Source organism: Lygodium microphyllum, unplaced genomic scaffold (assembly GCF_053477565.2).
Source record: "Lygodium microphyllum isolate KBCC unplaced genomic scaffold, Lygodium_microphyllum_v1.1.10 scaffold_42, whole genome shotgun sequence".
Taxonomy (NCBI): domain Eukaryota; kingdom Viridiplantae; phylum Streptophyta; class Polypodiopsida; order Schizaeales; family Lygodiaceae; genus Lygodium; species Lygodium microphyllum.
In genome coordinates this window covers 586,344-607,074 of record NW_028229525.1, presented here as the reverse complement: position 1 = coordinate 607,074, position 20,731 = coordinate 586,344, and the positions used below count along the sequence as shown (strand labels likewise).

Below are 20,731 nucleotides of genomic sequence, written 5' to 3'. Positions count from 1 at the left end.
CTATGCTAGAAGAGTCACGGTTAAGGTGGTTTAGTAGCTCTTGAAATTGATGAGGGAGACGTTTCAGCCGTTCCACACACCCCGATAGATCATCTGCCAAGGGATACACCCGGCCTTCCATAGTGGTAGAGGGAACTAAGCTGCCGGGCAGGCCTAACGGGGCTGCCGGGGCCGGTTGAGAGATTATTTATGGCGTTATTCGTCACAACTTATTAATGGTTACAACCCCTTCGGCATGAACAGTTTATCCGTTTGGGCATGGATGTTTCTCTTTGGGCATCTCGTTTGGGCTACTGGATTCATGTTTCTCATATCCTGGCGAGGCTACTGGCAGGAATTGATCGAAACCCTATAATAAAGTTTTATAAAACTTTTTAATGAGAATAAGAAAACTTAAAACTTATTCTCTATAAGATGGCTGGCCATCTTAGCGGGTTTTCTTTTTCTTTTTCCTTTTGGCCCACGGGTCGTAAACTCGGAGAAGAAGCAATGACGGTATCTGCATCGGCTAACTCTGTGCCAGCAGCCAATGGCGGTAAGACAGAGGATGCAAGCGTTATCCGGAATGATTGGGCGTAAAGCGTCTGTAGGTGGCTCTTTAAGTCCCCTGTCAAATACCAGGGCTTAACCCTGGATAGGCGGTGGAAACTACTGAGCTGGAGTACGGTAGGGGCAAAGGAAATTTCCGGTGGAGCGGTGAAATGCGTAGGGATCGGAAGGAACACCAAAGGCACTCTGCTGGGCAAAAACACTAGATATAACTAAAAAAGCTAATAAAGGGACTAACCAAACCGTTTCTTATTCTCATTAAGATGAACCAATAAAAACAGTTGTAATGACTATCGTACTTACCTAAAGCTAACGCTTCTCTTATCCTCCACAGCTTAAGTTTTGTTTAATTCATAAACACACCTAGGCTTAATAAGGAAAGCACCTGCTATTATTGCATCCTATAGATAATAAACTCTCTTACTCTCATTAAAAAGGCCAGAGCCTAACGATTATTAGAAATGGTCCTGTACAGTCTCATAAGTTTGTTTAGCCTCGGCAATATGGCTTGCAATCGTTATTTCAAGCATTTTTATATTGTATGGCTTGTAATGGCAAGGATTGGATTAGCTACGAATAGAATGAAAAGTTTCAGGTCAATTCCTTCTATTTTCAGCCATACTTTACTCTCCTTTGTATCTAGCAATATTGAAGCCTCATATCGTAACTATCGCAGTAATATTATACATGTTTTTTTATTTCATTTTAATGAGAATAAGAAACGGTTTGTTTAGCCGTTACATCAACCAATTTTTGTATTCTCCGTATGGCTTGCAATCGTTATTTCAAGCAATAAAATGAGAATAGGAAACGGTTAGTCCCTTTTTTATTAGCTTTTTCTAGTACGGTTAGTCCCCTTTTATTAGCTTTTTCTAGTATGGTTAGTCCTCTTATTAGCTTTTTTCTAGCTGGAAACTGCTTTTGATTCAGCTCCATCTTTTGTTTTAGCGTTGAACCTTTTGTTTATCCCTCGGCCTTTTAGTCCATTTATTAGCTTTTTCTAGTGCAGAAAACTTGTAATTCCTTACTATCTGGCATAATTGTCTTGTTTCATCCTGAATATGAAGTTAGTTGCAACAGGTTGCTGGAGGCAGCAAAAATAGTACAGGTTGCCAGGCTAAAGGATTGGTTCATTTTTTTTTTCAAGCCAATAAACTTATTTTTAGTGAAACTATTCATAATTCTGCGACTGGAGAGCAACCAACAAAGAAAGATGGAGATCCGGCATTATGGCGCGTGATCCTCCTAACCCTAGATAAAAGGTGGAAAGCGAGGATAAAGTGCTTTAGTTAAGTGTCATTGCTTATGACGTTATTGCTGTAGCCTCAAGGAGGTTTGGCCATTGCTTCAACCTTCCCGAATTCCTGCAGATTCGGGTCGTTTTCCGCCACCGGAACGTCTTGAAATAATTCCCATATGGTGCGGGAGACTCAATTGATCTAGACTCAGAAGCTGGGATTTGACCCTTTCCATCGATCGGTTGGGCCAAAGCATTTACTGGCTTAAAGGCCTAAGAAAGAATTACTAACTGGTATTTGCGCAATTTTTCCCGTTGCTTTTACGGAACCCCCTTCCTGTATGGTCGAACCATCGCCCATCAGTACTTAGCCAACATTATCAGATTCTAAATTCAAAGCGATGCCTACTGTACCATCTTCAGATTCTACCAATTCTCCAGCCATTACTTTGTTCGAACCATGAATGCGGGCTATTCCATCTCCCACTTAAGGTACAGTGCCAGTATTAACAATTTCCATTTCTGGGGATCGGATGGGTCAAAAACAGCTAATTCGTATAAAGCCATTGAACCCGCAATACTGGCCGGAAACGGCGAGCAGACAGTCTTTGATTCATAGCAGTGCAGCTCTTGACGTACGGGGCTTTCCCTTACTTTGTTTCCGGAGTACAGTAGCTAAAGAGTGCAGTATTTGACTATTTATTAGGCATTTCCTTCGACCGGAAAAGTGGCCATTGGTTCACGATACGAATACTGTTCTAGGGATGTCGCTAATAGTTTCTGCTAGACAGAAGTACTGTTTTGAACGGGCTGGCTCAGCAGCAACTCCTGGTACTGTAGCCGTGGGAACGACGGTTCGGTACTCGTTGCTGTGACTGAGCCTAGGGGTTGTCTTTCATAACAATAGCAAGTTCGTAACTGATAGGTGCAAATAGGGTTGTGTTTATACAAGTTCGACAAAAAAGGAAAAGCAATGAATCCTTTGGTTTCCGGTAGATGGAAGATCTGCATGAGCGATACAAGAATTCTTGTATAATAACAATCGATTAATAAGAACCTATTCGGCCAATCCAAACGGGTTGCGCCATAGCAATCTTTGTTGTAAAAAAAAAATTCGCTCTAAACCCATCTGGCCATATTTCTTTTTTTTAATAAAAAGGTCATTTGACATCAATTTTGTAAGATAAGGTGAATATTTTGGTCAAAACTGGCTTTGAATAAAGGTTACGAGAACTGGCTTTAAATAAGGATACAAGAACTGGCTTTGAATAAAGGTTACGAGAACTGGCTTTGAATAAGGATATATTCAATTAATATTATCTAATTGAATATTTTCAGTTTGAGTAGATACTGTATTTGTTTCTATAGACTCAAATAAAAATGGTCTTTCTTGATTACATTATTAACCATTTCTGGAACATCTATATTTTCAATAGATTTACCTCTTGATACACGATCAGATATCCTTAATAAATTTTAAGAAATTATTATCAATTCTTTCTTCTATTTGATATAAATTATTTGTTGTATTTCTTAAATTATTCAAAGAATATCCATAAACATCAGAAACAGACCGCAGAGCTTAAGTAAGTCTTTGCTATACCTAAGTATTTTAAAGAAAAATTGAAAATATGGATCCATTGCTTAGAAATTTGAGAGAATATCAGACATTGAAGAACTCTTTCGACGCTCATCTTAATCATATTATATACCTTACTGAAAACGATAACAGCACGGGAAGGGAAGCTTTGGCGAGACCCTTAAATGAATTACATCAGGTAATATTACCTAATCTAAGAGATTATTTATCCAAGGGTTCCCCTTATGGTGAACCTTTTACTGGATTTGTAAGGAAAGCCAATTTATGCATTCGTAAATACCATGAAATGGGGGATAATTATTATCCGCAGACAGTCAAACAGCTACTGCCTTTATTAAGAGATACCCAACAAACGTCTGATGCTTGCATACAGCAGCTAATCTATATATGGCCTAGCATTTGTAGTACGTTAGAGCCGTCTGTGGTGGATTTTTATCCTTTTCTGTTTAAGTATTTAACGATGGATGAGTTTGCACCTATTGCAATTTGTTTTATCTTCAGTTTGCTACTTTCTTTTATCCTAATCATGGTTTCTTTTACATTTACAGGTAAAAAAACGGCAGATCCAGAAAAATTGTCAGCTTACGAGCGTGGGTTCGATCTCTTTAGTGATGCTAGAAGTCGATTTGATATATGATTTTATTTGGTCCTTTTTCTATTTATTATTTTCGATTTAGAAGTAACTTTTTTATTTCCTTGGGCAGTTTTTTTAGAAAAGATAGGTTAGTATGGATTTTGGTCTATGATGCTATTTGTTTGGATTTTGACTATTGGTTTTCTCATCGAATGGAGGAAAGGCGCCCTTGATTGGGAATAAATGGTTTGCGACGAACTCGCTTAAACTCCTTTCGAAAAATGCTATTTAAGCATTCAAATCTTATCTAGTGCTTGGGTCTGTCCCAACACCCATTAAATGCAAGAAAGCTATTTAAGAATAAAGAAAAGGTTCAAATACTTTATTAGGAGAGGCAGGATTTGAACCTGCGAAGAAGGGTTTCCAACAGATTTACAGTCTGTCGCTTTTAACCACTCAGCCACTCTCCCGGGTTGCTTGGATTTAGACCAAAGCACACTTCTCGCCGGCACTGCCCAGTCCAGGATTTCAAAAAACTTTACTGCCCTGACGCACTTGAACGGAATTGATTGATACGTTATGAATCTCTCTTATTACAATGTTACGTTTTATTGGGTTCATATTTAGAATTCTGAATGTTCTATTCCTGCGAAATGTGTCATTTTTTTTGTTTAATATTGCATTTCTGTTCCTATTCATATGGGATTTGACTTTTAGATTTCTAGGGAATCTTTTATTCCTTTGTACTTTGCTATTTTTACTTTTGCAAAAAAGACTCCTAGAAAAAAAAACTATGAACCCCGCGATAGCTACAGTATATCCGCCCTTCATCAGATTGAGAATCAACCCCTTGACCTTTTCACGATCACGCCAAATCTTGGTCAATTCAATCCAAACCATTTTCCTGTCTAATGGTTTTAGCAAAATAATATTGGGTTTATGTGGCTTTGACAAAATAATTTTTGGCTCTTCCACTTTGGGGCTTTTGAGTCCTGCATTCGCCAAAACCATATTACGCAAGTGTAATAGTTTAATTAGATTCCTGCTTCCATCATAACTTATGTTTTCGTATTTTAACGGGTTCACCGAATATCATAGGGCGCCTTCGCGCAACGAAATAGAACTGAAACTATGCAGTTATCCTAGGCTTCAGCATTATTACATAAGCCTGGCTTCCGAACCGTACATGAAACTGATGGCCTCATACGGCTCTTCCCATTGTATCGAGCCCTTTCCTATTTAATCATGACACAAGGTTAGGCTTGTCTTAAGTTATGTAGAAAGGTCAATTCAATACGTAATCGAAATGATACATGCTCTAACACACATTACATTTATTATATACGATTTATCATTATCTACTACATTATTAAAAATTAATGGGTTTCCGCGTCGGCTTTAAAGCTTAAGGAAAAATCCCATTTTCAAAAACATACGGCTTGGCCGGCCCTCCTTTGGGGGAGCTTTTGAAAGTTACTCCGTTTCCCAACCGAAAGTCTGGACGCGAGCCATACTCCGTGGGGAGCGCGGCGAGCGTAGATGGCCTATCTTAGACAAAGCTATCAATAACTTACCCTTTTCGGACGTTCAAAAAGGCTCAATGGCGATCCCCAATCTGTCGTTGCCCTGCTCTCTCCCGCTGCTATGATGACGAGTCCTTAAGTATAATCAGCACTGTTAATTGTCAGGCCACGAAGCTTACACTCATTCATTTTTCATCTTGCGCTTCAAGCCTTCTGCTTCTACAGCTCTAAGGGCAGCCATTCCTTTGCTAAGGCTTGAAAGTCAGCTGAATATTTCAGCTATTGGCAGGAGGTCTTGACGATTTCTTTTTGCCTTTGATTGGAGTTTACATTACTAATATAATAGCGCTGGCTATTTTACAAGACCAACGGATCACACCGGGGAATAATGAGGCGAAGTCCATTTTGCTTTCCCTTATTCTTGTTTGGTCTTTTATTCCAAGCGATGTTTGTGATATTTATGATGGTTTGTAAAAAAAAGGTGCTTGTAAAATATTTTGTTATTTTTGCTATTCATCAAGCATTGTCTGCTAACAGGATCATAAGCTAATCAATATCACTTTTAGGTTACGGTGGCCAAAAATCAAGTTTCCTTGTTATGTTGTTATCCCGGCCAAGCAAAAACATAGCAACTATCCGTATCTATGACTTCGACATATGACTTTTTCTCAATAAGCAAGCTTTTGAATAGAAAAAGGTTGCTTATTGAGATCCACTTTTCTTTTCCTTGTCCGGAACAGATACTCTTTCCTAACGAACTCTTACAAACCAGAAATTTTGTGACTTTTGCCCCTATACTATTCACTGAGGATAGAGGGACTTGAATCCTCACGGTTCTGCAAAAACTAACGGTTTTTCCTTAGTGTATCCGACAATCGGAAAATAAGGCCTAAAATAAGCAGGAATAATGCCGGCAAATAAACAATAATAAGGCCAGGTTTTTACAATGTGTATTTGCAAATAAGGCCAGCTTTACTGGTTTTTCCAACGTGTATCCGGGAGCATTACAATCTATCCGTACTCTCGTTTCCACTTATTTACCTTACTTTATCGCCTCCCAAAGTTGCAAAGATCATCCTATCCATTGCAGCACTATTGGCGCCCGACTGTTTGCCTTTACTTCCGTCCGAAGCCGCACCATGATATGGCAAAAGCGTGATGGCTATTCTCGTTGTTTCCAGGATTTTCTGGTTCCCCGCAAATGAAATAACTGGCACATTAGGATGTATGAACATAGTTCTATTGACTGAAACTTATTAACGTACATGGTTAATGATTAGATCTAAAAATGTTGGCGCAGGTGAAGAAAGCGGAAAAAATACTAGATCAAAGATAAAAGGATCCCACCCATCCGCTCTGCATCTGAAACAGAATTACTTCCGAGCCTGAGCATAGCGATAGGTATGCTAAGCGGTTCGGTGTGTTTCCGGGGGAACAGTGATGGAACTGGTTGTTAGACCCCTGGACAACTGGTATTCTGGACTTGGGGATAAGGATGCAACTATCATAAACTTTATGGTGGAAAAACCTGATAGAATGGAATGTGCAAAGTGGATCTATTGGTACTACCTATATTACACTTCCTTGGGGGTGAACGGAGGAGCGATTCAGATCACACACCAGCAAAGGATACTTACAAGTCGTACGGCTTGGTTCCGTTTGGTTACCGATGGACCCGCAACCTGCTGCAGCAAATTTCATGCGGAAGACTAGACCGCCCATGCCCTATTGATTCGAGAAAAACGGGAATCGAACCCGCGGCTTCTGATATGACAAACCAGCACTCTAACCAACTGAGCTATTTTCCCACGCGTAATCAATGGCTACAAATAAATTATCTGCCGACAGAATTCTCAATCAGCATTAAAATGCCCATAAACTGGCTCAAACAAAACTATCGCAGATAAGTGGCCTAAAATAAGGAACAAAAGGCAAACTTATATCATATTAGCGTTTAATTTGAAACTTTCTATTTGCCATTATCCCAGCTATGTCCTTAATGAAATTTCGTATATTCCTGCACTTTACATCCCCTAAGACAGTTGGCTTAGAGGTATAGAGCAGGCAGCAAAATGCAAATGTTTGTTATGTCAGATCAAGCCAATTAACGCTTTCTCCATTCACCACATCAGCAGGTAGCCAATATCTGTTAATTGACGCCTTCCCGGCTTTTCTATTAGAACTTATGTCAAAAAAACCCTTTCCCCGGCTTCGTTTCATGGGCCAATCGTCTGAATTGACGTAGCCATACAATAGAAAATATTAGCTGCAAAGATACAATCGGAGAGTTCCCACATGACATAGAAACTTCCATTCGAAAAAATAAAACTGATACAAAAGCAAATTCCAATAAGGTCTTAGTTAAATAATCAGTCATGATTCCATTAATCCTATAATGTCAAATAAATGTTTTTTTTTTGCAATTAAGTCTAGCGATCAAATCGCATAAATTTCTTGATCTTAATGCTCTCAAGAAAATGACATAACGTATCCGATATCATTCCAGGCGGTACTCGTGCAGCAAAAGCATTTCATCAAAACCTTTGGGTCTAGTGAAGCCTGGATTATCCTTGTCTCTTAAAAAGCAGTAATACTATGCAATTTGATAGCAACTTTAGCGATTTCAATTAAAAACAACATGGACAGGCTATTAATATTTGATTGTTTAAGGCCTATTGGCTTTTATGCGAATCTGAATGGCTTTATCGGTGGGTTTTCGAGCCTTTCTAGCTGGTCTTTGGGCTTTTTTCGAATGAATGATTGTTTTCGTAATCGATTAACGGAATGGATTTGTAAACCATACGGAATCACTATTTACGGAAATAGGATAAGTAACTAATTTATGCAATTCCTCCGGAGAGATGGAATCTATCAGAGATACAATAGAGATTCACGATCGATTGGCTTCGGATATAGCTATAAAATCTTTACGTACATTCAGTACAACTAAACTATCTGGGATTTCGCGTGTTATCAATCCTTCAAAGCATTTCTACATCTTTAAGAAACGTGGACTGGAATGCGGGCGTTCTTCACGTCTCATATGTGTCCAATTGGTTGAGAAACCACCGATCCATTTGGAATTGATACAACTTGAATTAGTCTTTCCCGCCACTCTCTTTATCATGTCGTTATATAAAGAATCAGTATTCATTAACAATAAATGGCCATCTTTACAGGTAATGGATCCAAGCGCATTACGAGCAATCCTTAAGGATAAAAATGTTTTCTACAAATCCACAATAGCTCTTCCGTGCCTAAAGCCATATAAACATTTTTAATAAAATGGCACGAAAGGTTTCCGATAGCCTAAATGTGCGCCTGTATCCAGTAATCCCTAAAAAATGACTCTCTTCTCCTTTCTGGAATAATATTTTCTACCTTCTCCCTTTCTCATACATGGCCGATTGATTTCCGTTTCGTTCACTTTAGTCTAAAAAAAAAAAGAGGCTAACAGCACACATTCCAATAACTTTTATTGACAATTGGCCGTCAACATAAGGTCTGTTTTTGATATTTATAACTGTTTGTATCGTTTGCTGATAGCATATAGTACTAAATGGCATGCACTGACAAAAATAAGTGCCTGCACTTTGGCTTAGTATGCAAGTTCTCAGAAAGCAATTCAAGCCTAATGGTTGACGGTACGGTAATGAAGCCGGGCAGACACCTAATGTCTTTAACCGCTATCATACCGGCTAAGGTCTGCCGGTCTCCAGATCATGGCTATGATTAAACATATTAGTCAACTGCAGGCAATCTTGACTTTATAGTATAATGAAAAAAGACAACAGGTTATAAACGTTAAACAAATATACCGCAAACTTTGGAAACTAATAGAAAATACGGATACTTGCATAATCTCAGAAGATCATACTGTTATGATTAAGATAGGTGCTTATTGTAGAAAAGGGCACTTTTATAGGCTTAGTAACTGAGGCAATACTGCCATAATTTCTATAAAGAAAACCACGCAAAATTAACAGATAAGATTATTGGAACTGAAAAAACAACGCTGTGTTGCTTTTGTTTTTTTAGTTATTTTAGTAGCCTTTTGGCTAACGATCTGCCTGTGTGATAACGTTTAGGTAACAAATTGCATTTGGGAAAGAAGGTCAGCTGGACAAACTGCCAAACTTTTTATTCTTCTTTCTTGCTTAACACGACGCTTAAACCGTTTTTGACATGATCGGCTTGGTGATTAAACCAAACCGATTTAAGGGTCATTTAATAAAGGTTTATTGCATCGTTCAAATAAATACAAATCAGAATTATAAAAACATAAGCCTATGAAATAGCTACGCCTGGTTCTAAACCAATTAATGCAAATACGATCAAAAGAGGGGCGAAATGTGCTAATAAAAAAATGCCTCTCATAGATAACATGGTCCAAGCAAAGCCACTTAGGATCTTGACCAAACTGTAACCCGCCATCATATTGACAAATAAACATATTCCTAAGCTTAATGCACAGGGACAATAAGGGATTAGCTCCAAAAATACTAGAAAAAGTACTAACAGCAAAGGTACTCCCGGCGGTGGTGAAAAGCTGAAAAAATGAAGCCCATGTGTTTAGGACCCTACTACGATGATTCCAAAGGGAAAAGAAAATAAAGGACCCAAAGTAATAATAAAATGACTAGTTACCGTAAAACTATAGGATATTATACCTTACAAGTTACAGAATAGTAAAAAGGTAAAAGTGACGGAAATCAATGAAAAGAACTGCTGTTTCGGGGCACCACTAATCTATTCGTTCACCAAATTAGGCACAAATTCGTAGATCATCTCCACTAAAAATTACCAAGCATTCAGTACCAAGTGTCCTCCATTCGAAACCGCCAAATGGACTAAAAGTAATACGAAACCTATCATGGGAAACATGAACGAAGAGGGATTGATAAATAAAAGATAAATATTTCCTATATGGATGGGAATCAATGGAATAATGGCAAATTATTCTAGTGGACTGTAAGCCGTGATGAATTAAAAGAGTTTGTCTCAACACAAGAGACAGTCGTTTCTGACGTTTATCGAGTTTCCGGGCTATAGCCTTTGGGCCCTGTTTCATTCAATATTTCACACCCCTAAACTGCAATCCCACATCCAGCCTTGAGGAGTTACTTATCAAGGCAAAGCAGAGATAACATGCATAAAAATATTCTTTCGCGATGCTGCTAAGCTTGATATATTAATATTTTTATCATAGCTTAATTAGACGTAAATTGCAACCATAGATATCTTATTAACTTTAGACTGTATGAATGCATGGCTAGTTGTCGCGCGCGAATTTGCTTGTTCGCTATGACAAATTCTTCCGTTTAGCTAAAATTTCTCAATATAAGCAAAAGAAATGGCCTGGCTAAGGCTATGATTAACAAACCAGTTCCTTTACAAGGGCCCAGATAATTACTTCTCACAAACCGCTATCATTAAGGCTGCAAAGAGGGTCAACTCTATTGAAACATAGGAAAGTAAACAGATTGCAAATAAACACCGAATATCTGGAAGTGTAAACGGAGCCACTACAAACGACAAACAGACTTTTAAAATATGACGATGATTTGGACAGCTCCTCAAGGAAATAACATTTGATCCTAACAAAGCAATCACTATTATCAGGGCTTAAGGGCACATAAATGGAATCAACAAGGTACAAACGGTTGGCATTGCGTAGTCAGAAATCTTAGATTACAACTTAGTTGTCAGCAAATCAATAAATATGGTGGTTAAGCAGTAAAAAAAGTGCCGAACACTAAAAACTACCCGGACAAAAGTAACGAGAGGAGATAAAAAAAGACAGAAAGCATTTAAGTAGAGCAATTTTCTATAAAATTCTCTCCCGCTCTCGTAACAACTAGAAATCAAAGAGCACCAGATTTAATGAATCGAACAAAAAGATACAAAATAAGGACGTGATATTAAAGATATAATTACATATGTACTTAATGCCTCCATTAATTGTGTACAAATAAAAAACAAGTCTAAATAAAGCAAAGGTTTGGCCAGTAAAAAAATAAGCTCTTCCGGAAACAGATAAAACATAAACCATATCAAACTAAAGCATATCAGTATCCAAAAGCCACGAATCCTCAGTTCTTCTACGATTGTTTCGGATATAAAATATTTCATCTATTTTGAAAGAATTAATCGATCTTATAGCGATTTCGGCATAATTTTATCTCAAAAGCGTGAAATGGATATAAACTTCTTAATTGTTGCCCACATATAATAATTATATCATAAAGGTCCTTTGGTGCGGAATATTGGACTTTTCTTTTCAGAACATTCATAGTTTTCATGTGCTTTCGCTTCTATCACAAAAAAGAGATCCAAATTGAGTAACTTGTGTAAATAATAAAAGGTATTTAGTTGACATTGCTTTATTTCATTCCATTTGCCATGAAAGGATATTTACGGTAATTCTCCAACCAAACCACATATTATCAATTTTTGTGCCTTGGCTAGTATATGGTAACTGGCTTTGTTACAAGCCAAGCTATGCTCATGATTGCCTGATTAGCCATTCTATATAGAATAATCTGACAAGCCAGGCATAGTGAAAAAAGGCTCGATTCAAAGCGCTTTAAAGACAAAGATTTTGTCACCACCAAACCAACAGTCGAAGTTTCGTTAATCAAGCTAAATGCTAAAGCGCACTTTTTTTTAAAGGTAAAGGTCCGAATCCGATTTCTTTACATGGAAAAAGGTAGAAAGTGAACTGTATTAACTGAAGGAAGTTTCATTAAAGCGCTTCTGATTGAAGACATAAAATTAATCAATTTTCAACATTCTTTAGCATCACATGCTGCAATTATTTCGTGCATTATTGGTTACATGTCTTTAGGTTCTGTTTTTCATGTTTGTCTATTTCATTATTATATTAGTTTCGGGTTAAAGTAAGAAGGTTTTAAGTTATAGTCAACAAAGGCTTCATAATAAAATTGAAAACTAAAGCTAGCAAAACGAAGTGCGCAACAACCCATTGACTGCGCCTTGCCTTAATCGGCTAAGCAAATTGAGTGTTTAAAAAAAGCCAAATAAACGTTGTGGAAACAATCAGAGATTACTCTGATTTTGTCACATAATATTCGACACGATGATACTGACAGAAAGCAGCCCTCCTTTAATTAAGAATTCGTATCAAAACTGCTTGCCTTGTCGCTTGAATCTAACTTAGCAGATAGCTGTTGCCTTGAAAGGAACATTTGCTAAGCCAGGGTAAAGGAAATGGACTTAAAAAACCGCATATCGCCTATCGTATTATGTACATTTCCATTTCTTTTTCAAGCAAAGCGCTCAATATTTTTTGTTTTTCATAGTTTACATCGATGGGGTTTGGACGTTGTTTCTTTCCGACCGAAACCCCACTGTGAAATTCAACACCACGATATAACGTTAAACCCATTCATTGAGGTGGCCAATCAAGAGCTACTAGAACACCAGATATAAAAACTACCCAAGCCAATGAAAGAGGCAAGAAGATTTTCCGTCCAAGTCTCATTAATTAATCATAACAATATCGTAAAAATGCTGCACAAACCCGTATATGTACAAACGGAAATAAAATGACCTTTATACTGAACCAGATTGTGCCCGAAGTCCCCTAAAAACTAGGAATGTTTGAAATAAATGGCCAACCCCCCAAAAAAAGCAATGTACATAAACTAGAAGAGTAAAGGCGTGGCTCTATGACCAAAGGCCCAATACAATAAGGCCTTTGGGCCTTTCTCAAAAAACCGTACATGACATTTTCACATCATACGGCTCCGTTCCAAAAAGAAAAAGCCGGCAAATTAACGCAATGTCAAATCCAATCCGTCTCGCATGGATGTCTTGATGATGATTGACGGCCGGAATTGATTGTAAGTTCAGGCTGCCTTGTAAGACTTAGAGCCTGTATGGAGCATCCAGGAGAGGATCTAGAACTTCTCTTCCCGCCAGCTCAAAATGAAATAACAACAAAAAGTGAACTAAGAAAATTACTTGCTATAGGCGCTTCATTTTGAGCCTGTCTCAAAGAAACCAAATCAAATTGAGGGGCCTACTCGATTAAAAAAAACACTAGAATCTAGTTGCCGCAACAGATAAGCAAATAATTCTATACTTTCTTCATCTATCGGCCTCCCTTCACAGTCCTTTAGACCACTTAGCTAATATATGGCATAAGAAAGACAACGCAAACTTTGAAGTTTGCTGACAACCATACAAAGCTTGCTTAAAAAAAACAAAACTAAAAGGGTCTGGAAGAGTCATCGGCATAAAGATTTATGGTTTTGGCCTCACCCAAAAGAAAACGATCCTTTACAAATAAGCAATGCCATCTATGCCGCTGCGGGCTCAAATGAAATACCCAATGATGGGCACTTTTTAGTATTTTGTTTTTTATTTATTTAGCAGAGATCTCCTTCAAGCAAAAAACAAGTCTTTGCAAATTCCTTACAGAAGGTAAAGTTAAATAGTCTAGGCCCGATTTGCCCATAAGATACCATTAGCTCTATTTGGCCTGCAATCGTTTCAAACACATGAGCGCATGCTTCGCTGTCATTTCAGTAACTTATAGTGTTTTGTGGCCTTTTTATAAATGTGAACTATTGCCAGTGAATCTTTTTTTCTGGAACCAAAATGATTATCCCTGTCCAATGGGTTTACATTCATCCCTAGACGTCAGGTACTGTCTCTTTTCCTGCCGTTTTCGTAGCCGTCAACTGTAATCCGTGCAAGTGTATCCGCACCCGGAAACGATAAGAGATTCATTACGGTAACCTTTTCGGGGTTCGAGCTTAAGAGCACACTTATCCATATGGGCATTCAATAGTATAGATTTGGAAAAGAATATAAGGTTAATTACTTGGGATATCTCTTCAATCCTAGATAGCTCATTAAACGGGTTCGCGCTTCATGGCTGTGCTTACACACTAGGCTATTTCCTTTTGAAAGCTTTGCGGAATCTATTTGTGTTCAAACCGTCGCCCAAAAGGGTTTACTGCATAAGGCCCTTGCTTGAGAAGACGCTGGCTTTTGCGAAAAGCGAAAGCCTAACGAATGTCAGATGCGAAGCTCCGCACCTCATTAAAATCATATTAGCATATTCTCCTAAAGAAAATAAAACAAACCCCATTAAAGAATATTCCACGTTGTAGCCAGCTACTGGTTCAGCCTCTGCTTCTGGTGAATCAAATGGGGCTCGATTGATTTCTACTAGACAGGAAATAAAAAACATAATCGATACAGGAAACAAGAGAATACGAAACCATATCTGCTCTTACGCCATAACAATCTCACTTAAATTACAAAAACCTACACAAATTAGTACAGTAATGATAATAGGACCAATAGATACTTCATAAGAAACCATTTAAGCAGCAGATCATAATGCTCCTAGAGAAGCATATTTGGGATAAAGAGTTAAACTATTCCACCAATCCGTCGGTGTACATTGAGTTCTCTCCGAACCATACAAGCACGTCACCGCGCATACGGCTCTTTACCCCAACAACTTGCTTTAGATTGGTAACAGGGTTTCTTGAAAGGATGGACTAAGCTTTATAGATGCAAGTGCCGCTATCTAGCCTTAGCTTTCGCGAAGCAGATCAATCGCTAAAATCGCGGCTATGTGTTTTTTGTGGAAATCTTGTGATATGTCCTGCCTCAAATAATAAATTCACTAGACGATAATCCACTCCATTTCGCATCAAATGAAATGTGAGAGACCTATAGGCTCAGAACCTGCGCATCGCATTGGGTATAATTCGCTGAAATTAAGCAAACATCTGGACTCTTTTTCTGCTGCTATAAAAAAACAAAATAGGCTTTTGTTGGTTGTTACATTTTTTTTTTGAAAATATTGTTAAATATAGCAGATACCATGAGTCTTTCGATCATCCGCAAGAAAAACGTCTAACTAGATTTATCCGGTATCACCTATGGTTCTCATTCCAGAGGATCTGGAATGCTGCCGACTGGTATGTCGTTTAGTCTTTTATCTTCGAAGGAATAGGCAATATTTTTTATACGATGGGTGCTTTGATTCAGCAAACAAGCAATCTCAGCTGACGGAAAACAAAATAGCATACAGTTATTTGTTCTATCAACGAACACAGGAATGTAAAGATAACTGTAGGTTGTCGGCTGCCTAAGGAGACTTTGATTCGTAAAAAAGTTGCCTCATCTCAATCAACAGAGATAACTTTCATATAATATGCTTAGTGACTCCTTAACTGAACAGAATTAACCATGTTTCTGTAGCATGCCCTTTTCTAGCTTTTTTGCATGTATTCTTATTTCCAAACTACTTTAGCCCTTGGTATAAAAATCCTTTATCTTTGCCATCAGAATGATCTAAAAAGAAATTGACCCCCCTTTTTTTTTGGATGGGAACTCAGTTAGGGTAGGAATAACTGAGGAGTACCCAATTTGAAATCCCAATCTCGAGCATCTTTTTATCCACTCATATTATGATTATCTAGGACGAAATAATCCTTCTGACAATCTTTTCATTCATTTTTGGATACAAATCAAATAAATGATACTTAACATCTCTTTGTTAAGCTGACTCTGTTTTCTATTCAACCTTTTTCTATATCTCTAACTAAACAAAAAGTTGTTAGTGAACATCGACTGGTAGAAATATGTATGAAAAAAGGTTTATTAAGAAATATATTTTCTTTTTGTATTGAAAAGAAAACTGAGAAGGTTGAGATGGATCCAGAAGCAATCATTCTTTGTGGCGAACGGAATCCCGTTGGTTCAGATTGGAACTTTCTATGCAATTCCACTGTGCTATTAAAATATCGAGCATGGGTTCCCTCTGAAATAACCAATGAGGAGCCGTATGAATACAACGCTTCATGTACGGTTTCGAATCAGAGACGGTAAAATACAACCAAACTGTCGACTATCCTTATCTGGAAGTCTAAGTACAGTTGATATAGTCGACAACCAATCCAAGTATGGTATATTTGGATGGAACGGCGCCAACCTATAGGTTTCATAGCTTTCTTCATTTCTTCGTTAGCCGAGTGCGAAAGATTGCCATTTGATTTGCCAGAAGCGGAGGAAGAATCAGTAGCAGGTTATCAAACCGAATATTCAGGAATAAAATTCGGATTATTTTATGTCGGTTCCTACCCAAATCTCTTGGTTTCGTCGCTATTTGTAACGGTTCTTTACTTAGGCGGGTGGGATCTACCAACTATTATCCATCCCGGAATTAATCAGTTTTTCCTATCTATGAATGCTGACTATGATGTCTACCTTGGTGCGTTTGAAGTAGTAGTGAATATCATTATCACATCAGCCAAATCTTATTTATTTTTGTTTGCGAAAGGAAAAATCAAAGAAAAACTCGTGATTCTTTACCTATAGTAAGTTCCCGTATCCGTATTTCTCATAATGATAGTGCTAATTTTCTTATCTCTAGTTTCACTAAAATACTCTTAAGCAGTGCGCCGTGCATCTTTGACAAATTACAAGCCATCACGCTTTTCCTTCCAGGCAGCAAACTGTCATGTACGGAAATTCAAGCTAGCCCATAAAGTTTCTTTCTGCGCAGCGGAAACTGCTTATTTTCAGCGCCGATCCAACAATTAATAAATCAATAAACAATTAAAAAATAACTCATTTGCTCCTAAATTCACCAAATAACAAATGGATTGTACTTAGAGCAGGGATAGAAGCTTAACCGATTCTTTTACTACATCTTGTTAATTACAAAAAGCCAAAAACTAAACGATAGCAAAGCAAACAAACCTATCATTTATTCGCCCAACAAACAAGGCAAGCATTAAAAGAGAACAGCAGATATGAAAACTCAATCCTTTACCCCACAGATCATGCCATAAGCCCCATATGGCAAGGCCATCAAACAGAAAGCTTAATTTGCATATTGAAAAAAGCCTAGCAAATAAAATAACATTCAAACCCATGAACACCTCTATTACATTGCAGACAATTAAATCAACTAAACGGTCTTACCACGCAAACTAAAGTAATTAACATACTATTGTATTTAAATGTATATACAGTGAAAGTGCTTATCATATATGCGTTAGGTTAAATCCTTGCCAAGATAAGCCAATAATCGGAGCTTTAACATTTGCCGATAAAATAGGACAACATATATTAAGAAAAAGATACATTCCCGTTATCCAGGATATGAAATCAGAGCACTTAGAAAACGTAAAAGCGCAGACTAGCTCTCATTAATTAAATCCCATCCCTATTTTGCTTATTTCTTTTTAAACTCCGGATGCAAGATTCGAACTTACAGCCTATGGATTAACAGTCCATTGCTCTACCAATTAAGCTAATCCGGAACCCCTGTATGGAAATTTATTTTTTTTCTTTAGCCATATTAAATCATATGAGGATTAATGAGTTTAAGAATAACTAAAATGCCTAAACACTGATATTAAGTTTCAATTATATCTACAAAACAGCACAAAAAAGAAACTATGATATTTTAGGTCGATTTGCCAAATAAACTTTCTAGTCGAAACAATAGATCCTTAAGATCTGATATTGGCAAGAACTTCATAAATCCTCCTTCCCATGCAATTTTAATTGTTTGAGCATTAAAGAATGATTAAATCTTAAACGATATAAAAATATATCAAACAACTCGCACAAACGAAACTACCATTTTTAAAATAACAAACACCGTGCAAGCGGAATGTCTTGCGTTGCCCTTATATCATTTCTGCTCTTCGCTCGTCTCTAAATAGATGATAACTTCGCTATCTTTTAATTTTCTACTACCCTTAGACATTAGGCTATTTTCTTATCCAGTCGGAGCGGCTTTGGAGGCTCAAACCATTCGGACCCGTAATGGCTAAAACGAGATATTTTTGCGTTTAGTTAAAAGTTTAACCTGGTCAGGTTAAAAAACTCATTTAAGCAAAGTCAATGGTTCTTCACTATATGATATGTCACAGGCCTTTAGTTGTCTTAGCTAAACCAATTAATTAAGGCAGTAAATCATTAAGTCCATCCGAATGCAAGGAAATAGTCATTAGACTTTTGACTTTCTTCGGCAATTCTAAATGGCCCATTCCTTAATCCAGCTACCCGTAAGTTAGGTACTAAGGCAAAGTAAATTGAAAATATATTGATGGCCACCCGGCTCTCGTCTTTCAGTCCAAATAACTATCCTTATCCCAACCCTTAGCTCATGGGCCTCCTTTAGGCCAGAGAGTTGCAAATTGCTTTGGAAAGTCTCGTTTGTGGAAGGCTTTACTGTCATTAAAATAAACATTCGCATAGGACGGCTTCGCTTGCCTTCTTTTTCACAGGCAGCCTTAAAGCTCTCTGTTTGTTGGTTTTGCCGATTTTGTTTCTTTACGAAAAGAAAAATAAGCTGAAGCAACAAATGTAATGAATCTCGCAAGCAAACCCAAAAAGAAAATTCCGTGCACAAAAGTAAGCCTCGTTTGCAAATAAGCTAGTTCATACAAAGCAAACCTTTGGTCCTGAGCTTTTTGTGCTTACGCACATGATTTCATATGCTTCTAGGGGACATTATAAAAGTAAATGTCAATGCCATGAATATGAGTTTTTTAGGATTCGAATAGGGACTTGCTTTAAGCGCCACACTCAAAACGTACCAAATTGTTCAGATATGGAAGAGGCAAATGGAAGGGTTGCGAAAAAAGCTTAAATTGTACGTCAAGGTTAAGTCATATTTTATTAAAGAAAATCATATGGGCATCTAACAAGAACATATGGGATCAAAAACCATGAAAGCTTTATGCTAAACATGAACCAAAACGAATGCCCTATAAAGCCATTTGTCAAGATATAACCCTTTCTGATCGGATAGTGCGACCTGTTCACAGCGCAAAACCAACTTCAGGTCACATCTGTGCGCTCGTCTCCCATTCATCCAAACTCGGATGGCGGAATGAGCGAACTAGGTCTTCATGAAGGTGAAAGTCCTCCTCCCTTGAAGACAGGGTAACAGCATGTTCATATGTTAACTACGAGAATGGCATCCAAAGGCATAAAGCTGGGCAATCAAGAGATTCGGAACCTGGCGAAAGTAGGGAGTTTTTAATCTCAAGCAAGGGTGCGCTTAGTAATCATTAAACTTATTTCCGTTTTATGAACTCAGGTATTCCCATGCACGATGAATACTCAATTTCCATATTACAACCCCGAAGGCTAAACCAAGCTAAAACAGATAACAGGGAACCACAGCCCTAGCATATGAAGCGTCGAGACAAGAAAACAGGACAATATTTTGGCTCCTGCGTTCATAACATGGAACAGAGGCCAAGGAAAAGGGATTGTTTGTTTCTTTTCGTTTTTCGAACGCACCTCCGACGTAGAGCAGAAGCCTTACGGCCCGATGCAAAAGATATGGAGTTCTGGAATTGGGGAACCCTGTACACTCTTGGGATTGCGCCCAAAAAAGCTAATCATAGGGTGGACAGGAAAAGGAAGGGACAATACGCGAAAGCCCTAAAGTCATAATTAGGATATGCCAAAATGTTCCTGCATCCGATTGCGAAAGAAGCCCTAGCACATAAAAATAAGGTGCGCAGATAAGGAGAGACAAAGAACTGCTAATACCTTGCCTCTAGATCACAGAGAGCACCTGCTTTGTTACAAATAAAATATATGATCTAATTTGCCGACAAGTGCAAATGGAATAAAAGATGTGGCTTTGCTAGAAGCCCATATGATTTTCAAACAAAACGAGAGCAAAATCAAAACTTAATCATGCCAAGTCGATCTTGCTATGGCGCTATTAGGGCAACTTAATGATCAAAAGGGCAAAGTAAGTAACCAATGGCCATGCCAATAGACTGACAAACGCTTTATAATGGACTAAAGATTAAAAAGTAGATGATTTTGTGGCTGGAAACAACAAGGATTTTGGCCTATTTAAAAATCGCTTTTCGTTTAAACCATCTCCCATCCCTCGGCTAACATTAAACTTTATAGGCGAGTCATATCGATGGATAGACGAAATCTCTGGAATAGGGACAAGGGCCAAAGCCCTTTTTTTTAGGTCAAACTCCAAGCACAAAGTATACGATGTGCTTAGTGTTTCTTTGTTTTACGGCCAATGGACACTATGAGTGGAAATAGATTAACTTAACTTATGCCGTTGACAAGTCAAAACCAATCAAATAACCTACAGGCGGCAATTGCTATATAGACATCGCCATTTTTGAAAGGAAAAAGAAGAGCCTGCATTTGGTCATTTTTTCCCGGATGCATGGAGCCATACGACGGGAAACCGT

General features: G+C 37.9%; 1 non-coding gene across 1 annotated transcript; it reads right to left on the bottom strand.

Moving 5' to 3' along the window:
* Positions 1 to 17,727: 17,727 nt before the first annotated feature.
* On the bottom strand, positions 17,728 to 17,800 carry TRNAN-GUU (transfer RNA asparagine (anticodon GUU)). The gene has a single exon. It is a non-coding gene; the product is annotated as a tRNA-Asn (tRNA).
* Between the last annotated feature and the right edge of the window lie 2,931 nt (positions 17,801 to 20,731).